This window comes from Centroberyx gerrardi, chromosome 10 (assembly GCF_048128805.1).
Source record: "Centroberyx gerrardi isolate f3 chromosome 10, fCenGer3.hap1.cur.20231027, whole genome shotgun sequence".
Lineage (NCBI taxonomy): Eukaryota > Metazoa > Chordata > Actinopteri > Beryciformes > Berycidae > Centroberyx > Centroberyx gerrardi.
The window spans coordinates 3832993-3843510 of NC_136006.1; the positions used below are offsets into that span (position 1 = coordinate 3832993).

General features: G+C 44.2%; 1 non-coding gene across 1 annotated transcript; it reads left to right on the plus strand.

Moving 5' to 3' along the window:
* Window positions 1-10407: 10407 nt before the first annotated feature.
* On the plus strand, window positions 10408-10518 carry LOC144541366 (U6 spliceosomal RNA). Its single transcript, XR_013506485.1, has one exon. It is a non-coding gene; the product is annotated as a U6 spliceosomal RNA (small nuclear RNA).

Below are 10518 nucleotides of genomic sequence, written 5' to 3' on the forward strand. Positions count from 1 at the left end.
AATCCTAAGTGTATGTTTACAGCGTCAAGAAATCAATTTAAATTGAAGTGATAGGGATGATCTGTTTGGGTGTAACAGCAAGTTGGACACTTGTTCTGCACTAGTGGCTTTGTTGTGCCTACTCACTGGTGTTAAAGGCTACGCAAGTTTCAACCGAAACTTGAGTCTCTCTTAACCAAATTAGTTGCCAGCTCATTCTTTGCTACATCTGATGGCTCAAAAAAGAGCTCCACTTTTCAGAAGGCTTCCTCTTGTGGACGGAGCATGGAGGGAGTTTGGCAGTATGTCATCAAACAGGCAGTAACAAGTGAGACTTTGTGAATGTGTGTAACACTTTTATTTCCTGCACTGACCTCACTTCGTTTTGGGTATTTCTCCATATGGCTTCATATGTGTGTGTGTGTGTGTGTGTGTGTGTATGCGTGTGTGTGTGTGTGTGTGTGTGCATGTGTGTGTGTGTGTATGCATATGTTAGCGAGTCTGTGCTTTGCATTTGTATCCATGCATGCTCTGCATATGTCCCCATGTGCCCTTTTCCCCCTCTGCCTGCTGCAGCGAGCCCCAGACATGACCGGAGACCCCTGGGCGGGACGTGTGTGTGTGTGTGTGTGTGTGTGTGTGTGTGTGTGTGTGTCAGCAAAAGCAGCACCGCGGCACGCTCCCATTGAAAGGGAAGGGGGTGGAGGGGAGGCGGGGTTTGGAGGGTGACGTTTGGCCCGGCAGCTGGGAGCTGCTCCCTGCTATTGTTCCCCTCTGACCCCACTGACCCGGCACTCGCCCCAGTGTCACACACACACACACACACACACACACCTGCATGCACACAGAAACATCCCTGCACACACACACACACACACACATACACACGCACATGCACCAACATAGATGTACGAGCGGCTGCATGCAAACATGGACATGTGCTAACATATGACTGCACACAGACACACACACACACACACACACACACCGCCCGTTCAGGAGGCCAGGCCATTTGGGGACGATCTATCATGACTTAATCAGGGAGCGATGTGTGTGTGTGTGTGTGTGTGTGTGTGTGTGTGTGTGTGCATATGCTGTATGTGTTCATGTCTGCCTGGCTGTTTGTACTAAACAGGCATCACAGAGCATTATAGCGATGAAGTGCAGTCCGTGTTTCCACTGCGGCCCTGATGTGAAATTCCATGACTTTTCCATGACTTTTCCATGACTTTCCATAATCCAGTCCCTTCCTGGTTTGTTAATGTTGTTTCTCAGTCTGGGTTCCAATCCAGATGGGCTGAAAACCCAAAATCTAATGGAGTGAACGCTTGAAACAAGAAATTCCCTGAAATTCCCCGACTGTCTCTGCCTATTCCATAATTGACAATCCAGAAATTCCCGGACCAGCAGGAATTCTGTGTTGTGTAGTCAATAGTGCTGCCGGCAACCTTAACCTGAGTTAGGACTTACTAAAAGGAAAAATGTAACGCAATTTTGTCTACAATATTCACATGCTATTCCAGTGATCCCGAACAATTCTCTCTAGACAAGTGAAGAAACAAATATGAAAGACTGAGAGATGAGCGAGCTGAGATCATATTCTGTCATCACCATGATTTCCACTGCTGCTCCAGTGCTGATGAACCAGACTTCATTTGTGGACGCTGACAAGCCCAAGATGAGGATGTGGACATACAGAATTTTCTGGTTCTGAGTTTTTAAAGAGGTAATCCATGAGATCCTTGCTCAGCCTCACTGCTGTAGTGTTTCTGTACTGCACTGTCCAGCTTACTTGCGTTCATTTGGATTTGAACTCTTGCAAAATTGTCCTTCCACATTCATGCAGCGAAACACTAAAGATTTGGAGAGGGAGATATCCGGTCTGTGGCGGCAGTACGTGTCTGTGATCGGTGGTCATGTTTAATGAAACCTATAATGACAGTGATCTACTCTTCCCACCACAAAGCCTACAATCCCCAGGTCGCCTGCCGGTTGCTGTGGAGTTTTTATTGGATGACGGAGTGGCGGAGTTATGTGGTGAATCTCACCGATGTGTCTTCCTCCTGTCCCTGGCTTTGTATGGCTGCTGAGCCACTCCATCTCCATTACACCAAACAGGGGCCTGCGCAAACAGCAGGTGGTGTGTGTGTGTGTGTGTGTGTGTGTGTGTGTGTGTGTGTGTGTGTTTGCATGCTGCCTCCTTGCCTCCTTGAGTGACCCAGAGGGCACTAAGCCTAAGGCCAGCCTTTTGTACTTTCCAAGTCCTCTATGACCTCATCCCCTCCCCCTTGACACACACACACACACACACACACACACACACACACACCATGTGGTCTGGTTTGGTTTGTCTGGTTTCCCTCTCTGTAGGTAGCAGCATGTGTGAGTGGTGTGTGTTGGTGGCCAGGTGTTCCACAGGGATCAATTCTGGGCCCACTGTTCTTTCTTTATTTCTTTCTTTCCTCATGTATCTATATGTGTTGATATGTGTGTGCGTGCATCCATTCATTCTTGCGCTCTTGTGTGTGTGTGTGTGTGTGTGTTATATCCACCTCTGCCTCCTTGTTTCCGCCCTGCAGGCCTCTGTTAGCCCGGGGGCTGGAGTAATCCCCGCAGCCTGGAAAGGTGTTTGCCCAGTGGGCTAAATGAGGAGCTGCTGCCGGGCCACAGCCTCTCCTTCTGCTCCTCAATAGGATTAACATTCATCCATCCCTCTTTCTGTCTTCTCTTCACTCCCTGCCTTTCTTCTCTTTCATGCCTTTTCTGTCCTTCTTTCTCCTCTTGTCTCCGCAACTCTCTTGACTGATTTCAAACACTGTAAATGGGTTACACTGAGCTTTTACTCTTTCTTTCTTTCTTTCTTTCTTTTTTCTCCTTTCCTCTCACTGCACTTTCACTACTGACTCACTTCTCGCTGCATATCTATTTTTGAAGTTTGTTTATTATGTTATTACATTTGGCCAAACATATCCCCTATCAAAAGTATTACTTCTGCTTTTTTCTTCACAGCACTGCTCAGCCGGTCTGTTAGCATCTTGTTGGTTTGGTGGAAGCTGCAGCAGGATGTGTTTTATTTATCTTTTGTTCTCTGGGTATAGATGCATGTGTTACGATAATCAGACTGTAAGGCTAAAAAAAGAAAAAAATATTTTGTGAAATTTTGTGATCACCATTATTAGACTGAAATAAACCAAAGTGGGATAAGTGTGTGTGGGTTATGAAACCCCGTAAAAACACCACATGCATCTGTTTTGGAAAACATTTGCATGAAATTCAGCAGTCAATATGTCAAAACTACAGATGATTCTATCTTCAAAAAAAAGAACTAAAATAACTCATAACTACTTTCGTGCCAGTGATCATTTTGTCACTGTAGGTGTCACTTTTTCAAAATGACGGATATCTCATTTTGGACTGAAACTCTTCATATGTTTCCTTGTAGTTTGAGATAGAACTGCAGGCTAGGTCAAACGAAGCTACCCAGTTTTATCTTGTGTAAACAGCAGCTATACTATACTATACTATACTATACTATACTATACTATACTATACTATGTTGTGCTGTGCTGTGCTGAGCCGAGCCGAGCCGAGCTGAGAGGCTTGGTAAGGTGCAGGCAGGCGGAGGGGAGGAGGACACCTGTTTATACTGGGACCAGAAGCAGATGGTCCACATGGCTCCGGTCCCCGAGGGGAAAACCAGTCAGCTGAGCCCCAATTAAGGAGTCACTGCAAGTCAAACAGACCGAGGGGGAGAGAGAGAGATAGAGACTGAGAGAGAGAGAGGGAGAGGAAAGCAGCAACTGATAATGTGATAACTGCCTGGTAATGTATTAACTAGAGTTTGACTGATATGGACTGTTGGAGGCTGATACTGATATTTTTGGATTGAAGCTGCCAGTAGGCAATATTTATTATGCCAAAATCTGACCATTTTCATGCTCCATTTTTTCAAAAAATCACATGGATTCAGTGTTTCCCCCAGATTGTATTCCTGTCAGGGAATACAATCCTCCTGGAGCAGCAGTTAGACCTGCTGTGAATCATATGGCATGGAGTCTGCAGGTTTTCATCCCAAACATACAGCAGCTGATCTGGAGTGAAAACCTGCAGACTCTTGGGCCTCGATAGTACAGGACTGAAAAGCAGTGATTCAGACACATCATGTGGCCGCTCTTCATTTCTGTTTGTTTTTTTGCAGTTGGCTGGTTTCCACACCACACTAGAATGATTTAGACTAGATCTGATCGTGCCTTCGCTGTCAAAGCGCCTAAACTTTGGAAGAAATGTTTGGCAAGCTCTGTGCCTCTTATAGCACTTTGTATCTTTTGTATGTATTTTTATTTTTATTTTATTTATTTTTCATTTTCTTTTAACTTGGGAAACACTTGTATAATAAATGTGCTATATAAATAAAGTGGTAACACTTTACAATAAGGGTCACTAAGTTAAGGGTTAGTCAATGCTTAATAAGGGTTAGTTAATGCTTAATAAGCATTAACTAACCCTTAATTAACAGTTAACTAATGTGTAATTTACTAATGGTGTTCATGTTAACTAAGGTATTCATTTATACATTATTTAATAGTTTATAAAGATGACTATTAAATAATGTATAAATTAATACCTTAGTTAACATGAACACCATTAGTAAATGATTACCAGACACATTAGTTAACTGTTAATTAAGGGTTAGTTAATGCTTATTAAGCATTAACTAACCCTTAACTTAGTGACCCTTATTGTAAAGTGTCACCAATAAAGTTTATCATCATTATTATTATTATTAGTAGTAGTAGTAGTAGTAGCAGTAGTAGTAGTAGTAGTAGTAGTAGTAGTAGTAGTAGTACTAGTAGTACTAGTAGTAGTAGTAGTAGTAGTAGTAGTAGTACTAGTAGTGCTAGTAGTAGTAGTAGTATTTCCCTGGTCAGACATGACTGTCCAATATCCACTTTTTAGTAGAAAGCCAATATGGACCTGATATCTAACCCTAGTCATAACTTGCCAAAATGTATGAAAATGTCCCTTTAAATGAGTCAAAAATGTAATGAAACCTGATCATGTAATAAATTCCCAGATAAAGTAATATTTCCCAACTCATTTTTAATTTCTGCTTCATTTTAACATATTACATTAACCAACGATTATTGCATTGTACCTTTTTTTATTTTTTATAATAAGAAGATGTTATTATATTAACAGGTTTTTAGATGTTTTGACCGAGGGAGGGAGGGAGACAGAGAGAGGCAGAGAGAGATAAAGAGACTTATAGACAGTGACAGTGTTTATGGCTTGAGAGGAAAAGAAGACCCGAGCAGAGACTGATACAGAGTGATTTACCGTCTCAGAGAAAGAGTTTAGCCTGTAGGCATAAAGCACATGAGCAAAGTGCTTCAGATACTGTGATGCCTCCTTTCACCCAGCAATAGAGATACATATTAGATTTAAAGCAATATTATATTCCTGTAATGCTCTAACAGACATAAATCAGGCACTGTTCACTGCTGGCTGGTTCATGTTGGCAAGGAGGGATGACTATAAAAGACTTGAAAAACCCAATAACTCAAATAAAAGACAAAGATCACAGCTACAGAAAAACAGGCTGGAAAACCTTACATGACATTTTATTTTCCAAGCACATTTTATTTATTCATTTAATTCAATTTTCTGTAAATTAATTCATTTAAAGGCACTAATGTCTCCCAGAGTTTCTCTACCATTGAATAGGTGTGATGTCACTCTGCTTTAGAGCTGCTGACACTAAAATAATCCCCTCAGTCTGGTTTCAGTGGAGAGTTTTAGTGTCCCATGATGGTCTGAATGCTGCTTCAGAGGCTTTTCCACCCTGACAAGTGTTTCATTCCGTGTTGTTCTACTGGAAACACTGAATGTTTATGTTTTTTGGCATGAAAACGATCAAATTTAAATTAAATGTAACTGCACTGCACACGCTATCTGGACTGAAGACATGGCTCAGCGATCCTGAATGTAACTCACTAAAATCACCTTAACTGAACGGGTCACAGCACCTGGTTTGGTTGAGGCTGAACAAACACATCATTCCAGAGAAATGAATTTGCATATAAGAACGACATTTCCCAAACCCCACCTTGATTAGTTTATTAATGCTGTGGATTTAGATTTAAATGCATTCTATACCCTGCAGACTTTGCGGAGTGTGTTTGCTTGTTCTGGGCTGGGCTTACCAAAACAGATCTTCAACGTTTAACAATACGTTTATTGTTAGGTTCAATTCATAATCCTTATTTATCCAGGGGAGGTTTGCTGAGCATGCAACGACCTGCTTCACATTTATACAGTTACACACATTCAGTCATGGGAGCTGGGGAGTAATCGGTGAGATTGGCTGTCTAGTTTCTGCACTGCGCTTCCCACGGATCACTTTGAGTTTCTGTAGGTGGCGCTCTTCTCTCTGTCTGTTCAGCCGTGGCGGCTATCGCTGCTCATGCTAACTACCCAGTTCTTCTTCTTCTGTTTATTCCAAACAAACCGGAAACGTAAAAACGCATCACTTCCTGTGCGGCAGAGGATTTTTCCCAGGAAAGAGCGACCAGACACCGGCTGTTTAGAACAGACAGTGGAGAAGCTTCATGAACTGGATATAGGTTGGATCACTGTTGAGTTATAAAAACAGAAATTTATTTAGATGAAAACGTCATGGATTATAACTTTAAACTTTAGAATACAATGTTAGAATACCATATACTGTGTGGTGAAGCAATGCTCCAGGATTTATTTGACAGTTCTATGTGTGTTTTGCACAAAGATAGTATACGTATGCAAGATTGGTTGAGGGCTGAATTCCCTCTTTGTGTGGACAGGCTTGTTTTGTGCTCTTCTTTACCAATGGGTAAATCAGGTTTTGTTCCACTAGCAGTGTTGGGGAAAATAATATACCTCCTCTTTTCTCCTCCTTTCTGCTGGGGAACTGGCCTAGCAACTGAAGCTGTTTAAGTCTATCCTGACAGGCAGCATTTCTTTGTTGCTGACCTCCTCTAAGCTTAAAAGTAGTCCCCCTCCTCACCATCTGAAGCCTTTGAAAAGACGCCGCCATTTTGTCGGGACTGCGTCTCGACAATAAACTCTGCTCTCGCGTTTTCTCTCTTTTCTCTCTTTTCTTACTCTCTCTTTCTCAACCTCGGCCTCTCGTTATTTTGAATGCTCTTGATGTTCCCGTCCGTAGCTTCCCACCCCACCTGCTGACTTTCTTTCCTTCTTACAAACACACACACACACACACACACACACACAGGCACTCACACTCCTAACACCCATTTCGGGCGCACACACACTACTTTTAACGTAATTCGTCTCATTGTCTGAGTGGAGTCCCCCCACCCATGAAACAAAGAGGTCCAGGGAGACAGCAGTCCCCAGTGGGCCAGGTGTTCCGCAGGGCTCAATTCTGGGTCCTTTCTCGCTCTCTCTCCTCATGTATCTGTATGTGTGTGTGTGTGTGTGTGTACATCCCATTCTTGCGTGCTTGTGTGTGTGTGTGTGTGTGTGTGTGTGTGTGTGTGTAATGGCCCTGAGCCTGGTGTGTCTGTGTGCAGCTGCCCACCGAGGGCTTTCCTTTGTGTTGCACCCCCACCATTGTCAACTCACGCCTCCTCGTCCATTCATGGCTCGAGCCGGCGGATGGGCTGGTGGAGGTGGTGTGTGTGTGTGTGTGTGTGTGTGTGTGTGTGTGTGTCTATGGGGGTGGGGTGGGGTGGGGTTGGGGGGGGGTCTAGCTTATCTTAGTGTCCCTTTTTTAGGTGGGGGGTGGGAGCTTGGTGTTTGTGTGTGTATGCGTGTGCGTGACAGGAAAGTGAGAGAGACGTGTGTGTGTGTGTGTGTGTGTGTGTGTAGTGAGATCTCTGCGTCCCTATTGGTCAGTGGGCAGACTCAGTGTGAGGAGGGAATGGTAGATCTCTTACACTCCATCTGTTCTCACTCACACTGCTGAACCTGCAGCCTCAGGACGCCGCACTCTGCAGCTCAACCAAAAAAGGGAAACCAACCGAAGGGCCGGTCGCTCCGGACGCCGCTGAGCTCAACCAGGAAGCTGCAGAGCCCGCTGGGATTGTCAGCTCTGCCTTCACCGATTCTCTGCTGGATCCAGAGATTATTTAAAACAGAAAAGGAGTTTTGTTATAGCCCGGGGTCGACTTTTGCCACAACCAAACTTGGGAAATTCTGCCTGAAGTTCGTCTGAGTTCCCGCTGCGCTGCTGGAATGACCAAAGCTGTTCGTTCAGGAGAGAAACTGTAGGAGGTTTTGCCTTTTTCCTCTGCTGCTGGTTTGCCTCGGAGCCGCGTGGTGAGTTGTTTTCGATGCTTTGAATTTCTCCTACATTTGCCTCAGGGCTAGCCTGGATTTTGTATGTTGAAGAATATTCAAAACACTGCTATTATGCTGTGTCATGGTTTGCAGTGTTTTTAAACAATCCTCATATTTTTATCCTGATCATTTATACATAATTTGATTTTATGAATTGTGTTTTCTATTTTGTGAGCTGAAAAGTTTCTTTCAAAATCTGCCTGACCACATTTCCATATCCGTGATATATTCTCTATAACAAGAGCTACTCAATCACTTAAGATTTATTAATTGTTCACAGTAATTGGCGCCACAAGCACAGAGCAGATCTGACCTAAATTACTCATATGAGGCCTGATGATGCAACCAGAGAAAGAGTTGGCAGCACAAAGGAAACTTCAGATCAGATGATGCTGAGTCGTGTTCAGTCGTCTTTGGCTGATTGTTGCTTTAAAGCCTGAAGGCTACAAATGTCTTGTTATAAAACACATTGTAACTCTTGTGATTGTGAAACTGTTGAAAGTTTTATTATATAGATTGCTTTTATTATATAGATTATAAGTATTATTACATAGATAAATTAAGTGACTGTAAAATGAGTGAGATAGACTAGAGGAAGACTAGAGAGAGAGAGAGAGAGAGATAAAGAGAGAGAGAGGGAGAGAAGCTAGATGTGATGTAGGTCAGAGGTTTTCAAACTGGGGTCCAGGGACAACCAGGGGTCCTTGAGGGGGTCCAGTGGGTCCCAGCAACATGAGGAATAGTTTAATTTCACTCTAATTTAACTCACTAGAAATTATCCCAATTAGAGAATGTACTGTATATACTGTATATATAAACATATAACATATATATATACAGATATACAGTATATGTTGTAGTCACTGGTTTTACTCTCACTGTCATTTTGGCCCCACATAAAGTGTACTGACAATTCAACACTAAATCAACAATAAATCTGATCAGATGGGAGTCTGTGGCCTAATGTGAGTCTATGTGAGGGAACTGTGACATGGCTGAACCTGGTGGAGGATGTAGTGTGTGTGTGTGTGTGTGTGTGTGTGTGTGTGGGGGGGGGGGGGGGTAGTTAGCAACAGCGGGGCAGATACAGACGTAACCAATTGAGAGTCTGCACAGCTCAGAGGTGAAACTGAGTCCCCACCCCCCACCCCCCTCCTGCACCCCCCCTCCTCTAAAGGTCACATGACAGAGAGTGGTGATATGTGTTGCTGAGGATGAACCGGGACACCACCAGTTGCCGTAGAGAAGGAGGGGGGAGGGGAGGGAGGATGCTTTCGGGGAGGAGGTCCCCTGTGGCTTCAGTAGGCATCTGTTACCCCCGCTGCCTATACAGACCCCCCCCCCCCCCTCCCCCCTCCCCCTCACCCCTTTGTCCCCTCCCAGACTGTCACCGGTGCGGCGGATCGGCTCTCTGCTAGGCTTGGCCGGCAAATGGCAGCCGTACGGCGGTCCTGAGGGACAGGACCTGGTCTGGCCTCAGGGGAGCTGGTCCCTCCGCCAAGCACCCAACCCCCCCCCCCCCACCCCCCACCCCTCCACCCCAATCCACCTCAGGACCCACGGGGGCTAACCTCGGACCACAAGACACACACACACACAGACACAAGTAGTCCCAGCCCAAAGGCGGTGCAGCAGGCCGGGTCACTGAGGTGGAGGCTGCAGCATCTGCTCACTGCAGAACAACTCAACCCCCCAGAACAGGACTGGGATTTTAAGGGTTTCAGATATTTCTTTTTTCTATGATACGGTGGTGCTGGTGTTGATGCCGGTGCTCTCTGATATGATATTAAATCATTTTAGCAACTGTAAAATCATTGTCTCCATTTGCATCTTATGGCCCACAGAAACTAAGAGTTTGGGGTGTTTTGTGAACCCACAAATCAAATTAATTTCCAAATGAAATTCTTGTTCCTGGTTTTGGAAAACCAGGCTGTGCTGTTTATTAAATGTGAGTTTAAATGAGTTTAGAGGAGCTGATCCAGGATCTTTGACTTCCTCTCTCCTTTGATCGTTCATCGTTCATTTGAAGGTTCTATTCTAAAAATCCGCTTGGATAGAAGAATAATGATTGCTGTTTCCTGTCTTGAACACATACAGTATATGATGTGATAAAGCAGTCTATTGCATTGACAAAGAGAAGGTTTGCATGGCCACCTGCAAAAGAATGACATGCAAATCAGTGAAGCGCTCCATAATTCT